This window comes from Sinocyclocheilus anshuiensis, unplaced genomic scaffold (assembly GCF_001515605.1).
Source record: "Sinocyclocheilus anshuiensis isolate Anshui unplaced genomic scaffold, SAMN03320099.WGS_v1.1 scaffold55, whole genome shotgun sequence".
Classification (NCBI taxonomy): Eukaryota; Metazoa; Chordata; class Actinopteri; order Cypriniformes; family Cyprinidae; genus Sinocyclocheilus; species Sinocyclocheilus anshuiensis.
In genome coordinates, this window is record NW_015549647.1 from 3734741 (window position 1) to 3738561 (window position 3821).

Sequence of the window (3821 nt, forward strand, 5' to 3'; positions counted from 1 at the left end):
AGCGTGATTTCACCAAGTACAACATGTTCCTGGATCAACATCCTTGTTGATCCTGGAACAACATTCCAATCAACCAATCAGAATTGAGGGATAAGTTTTCAAGAAATGTCAGTTTTAGTGGATACAACACTGTCGCAACACAGAAGTGTGAGTAAACATGCTTTTTACCACTATTGCATTGTCTGTTCCAGACCGTTTGATATATAATCATTATTTGTACGTTTTTAACACAAACGACCCTTGTTGTTTTCAGAGTACGTCACAGCAGCGTCCAGCTGTTATTTTAATAAGCGAAACTGTTAGCCAATCATAGCAGTGGACTTTTACTTGCAAGTTATAAAAACAGTACCAATAGATGGTGGTAATACACTATTTTAGTATGTGATCTTGTAAGAAGACGCTGCGCTGCTTCAGTCTATTGCAGGTTCACAAAATAGAATGTAGCTATTGTCGCGCTACAACGCTGTTTGCATAAAAGTAGTTAGCTACTGGAAAAGCTACATTGTTTTAAAAGTATCTGAGCTACTGTCAAGCTACTCAAAAATGTAGTTACCTTAGTAGCGTCGCTACTTGTAGCTAGCTACTCCCCAACACTGTGTGATAATGGTCATTGTCCTGCTGGAAGATGAATGTTGATTGTTTCTCCCAGCCTGAAGTCCTGAGTGTTCTGGACCAGGTTTTTATTAAGGATATCTCTGTATTTTGCTCTTCGACTTTTCTTCTACCCCACAGCGATGCTACACCACCATACTTCACTGTTTTGATGATATTGCACATGCAGTGGGGCAGACAAGACCTTGGAAGTGAGGTTCATCAGACCAGAGTCTTGTTGTCATAGTTGGAGTGTTCATGTTTTTTTTTTTTTTATCAAGCAGACTTTCATGCATCTTCACCTAGAAGAGGCTTCTGTTGGGAGATATGGCTAATTCACACCACACCGACAGACACTGATCAATGCCGACAGTCACCAGATTACAGTATGTCACTTCTCAGACATTCCAATACATGACAAATGCCAATTCAACTTCAATCAGCAAAAACAAATAACGACCAATAGTAAAAGACGCAAACAGGCTAAAACACTGATTCGCCAAAATCTGACAAACATGTCTGTTGCTGATGTTTGTGTCTGTCAGTGCAGTGTGACCTGGCCTATATATAAAGGCCAGATCAGTAGACTGTTGCAGTGATGGCTGTCCTTCTGCACATTTCTCCCATCTCCACACATGATCTCTGGAGCTTAACCAGAGTGACCATCAGGTTCTTGGTCAACTCTCTTACCAAGGCCTGTATGCTCAGCTTGGTCAGGTGGCCAGCTCTATGACGAGTCCTTGTTGTTCCAAACTTCTTCCACTTCTTTCATATTTGAAAAAAATTAAAGTATTTTAGCACAAGGCTGCAACATAGGAAAATGTGAAAAAGAAGGGTTCTGAATACTTTCTGAATTCACTGTATACTTAAAGGGGTGGTTCATTGCGATTTCACTTTTTTAACGATAGTTAGTGTGTAATGTTGCTGTTTGAGCATAAACAATATCTGCAAAGTTAAGAAGCTGAAAGTTCAATGCAAACGGAGATATCGTCTTTTAAAATTCTGTCAGTTTAATGCCTACAAAAATGGCTGGTAGGGACTACAACAAGTTACTTCCCGGGTTCGTGACGTAACAAACCCAGATAAACCCCACCCTCGGGAAAAGGCAACAAAGGGGGCGAGGCCATGCTGCGCTGCTTTAGGGAAGAGGAAGAGAAAACTAGAGGTGCATGTAAAAATCTATTCATATATGAATTGCGATTCTGTCTTCTGACGATTCTAATGGATTCACAAGTTTCAAAATCAATGTTCTAAAGCAGCGGTTCTCTGTTCCTCACGTCCCCCTGCTCTGCACACGCGTTAAACATGGTGTGTATGCGTATAGACACGCACTAGATTGAGCCAATCACAACACAATGGGCTAGCTAACCAATCAGAACCCATCGCCTATTTCTGAGGGAGGGGCTTCATAAAAGAAGGAAATGATCAGCACGTTTCTTAGAGAAGGGACAGAGCGGTGTGGAATAAAGGTACATAAAGATAAAGGTACATAATGGAATAAAGAAGCATTAACACATGTTAGACTGCACCCCATAAACACAATCAAGCCTAGAAAAAACCAGTGAACCACCCCTTTAAAAAAAGACTTGGCACATCTGCTCTTCTCTTCCTCTTTTCTAAAGATACTTAAATGTATTTAAATTAACTTGACTTCTTTTCTGCAGAGGAACCACAACACCTGAGTGTTTGCTCTTTCTTGTAAAACATAATACTTCATTTTTCACCAGTCAGTCAACCTTCCCAGAAGGTTTGCGAGCCAGTCTACTTGTCCCATGCTCCGGTTTCTGGACTTCCCAATAGTGTTATAACCTCAGACTCTGCCACAGGTGAGATCTTGAGGAGCAGTTTGCTTGACATTATGTTCCCAATATCATAGATTTTTTTCTCATTAGTGGTGCTTGTGAAGCATATTACTATGCTGTGGCTTTTTTTTTCTTCCATGTTTCTCAGAGAAGGGACAGAGCGGTGTGGAATAAAGGTACATAAAGATAAAGGTACATAATGGAATAAAGAAGCATTAACACATGTTAGACTGCACCCCATAAACACAATCAAGCCTAGAAAAAACCAGTGAACCACCCCTTTAAAAAAAGACTTGGCACATCTGCTCTTCTCTTCCTCTTTTCTAAAGATACTTAAATGTATTTAAATTAACTTGACTTCTTTTCTGCAGAGGAACCACAACACCTGAGTGTTTGCTCTTTCTTGTAAAACATAATACTTCATTTTTCACCAGTCAGTCAACCTTCCCAGAAGGTTTGCGAGCCAGTCTACTTGTCCCATGCTCCGGTTTCTGGACTTCCCAATACTGTTATAACCTCAGACTCTGCCACAGGTGAGATCTTGAGGAGCAGTTTGCTTGACATTATGTTCCCAATATCATAGATTTTTTTCTCATTAGTGGTGCTTGTGAAGCATATTACTATGCTGTGGCTTTTTTTTTCTTCTGTACAAAGTTCAGCACATAACTTGTCCGTTTGTCAAAGACCCATGAAAGAGGTGTCAAATTGTGTTGCTTATTGGGGATAGGTATGCTATGACTTTTATAAGCGATCAGGCGTCCAATGTTTGTATAACGGGCGAAAAAAAATTGTGTGAAAAATCCCATAGACGTAACATTGCGACCAAATTTGACAGGTCATAGCTCCGAGTGAGGATTTCATACAAACATGTGGGTCACTTTGAAGAGGCTGGCAAGCTGAGCAAGAACATACCTTGCAACGGGGTATAAGTTGTACCCCTGGAGTGCAAGAGCCGCCTGAATTTTCCCCATAGACATACTATGGTGAAGGAATTCAGCACCCATGTTTTTCCTACTATGGCAACTTGCCTAGGAATTTTGTATTGAACATAACTCTGGATCGCTATGTCATAGAGACATGGGTGTGTTGGGCTCATTTACTCAGGCAACCAATCAGTCTCTTAGGATCATCATGAAGCTATCAAGCCACGCTCTAGCAACCATTTAGAGCACCCTAGCAACTGAACACATACAGTGGGGAAAATATTTATTTGATCCCCTGCTGATTTTGTAAGTTTGCCCACTTACAAAGAAATGAAGGAGACAACTGTTGGTGCGATTATTCGGCAATGGAAGAAATACAAAACAACCATCAATTGGCCTCGATCTGGAGCTCCGTGCAAGATCTTGCCTCATGGGGTAAGGTTGATCATGAGAAAGGTGAGGGATCAGCCCCGAACTACACGGGAGGAGCTTGTTAATGATCTTA

General features: G+C 41.0%; 1 pseudogene; it reads left to right on the forward strand.

Moving 5' to 3' along the window:
* The window catches only part of LOC107660105 (transmembrane protein 182-like), a 40863-nt pseudogene that overhangs the window by 34325 nt on the left and 2717 nt on the right, over positions 1-3821 (forward strand).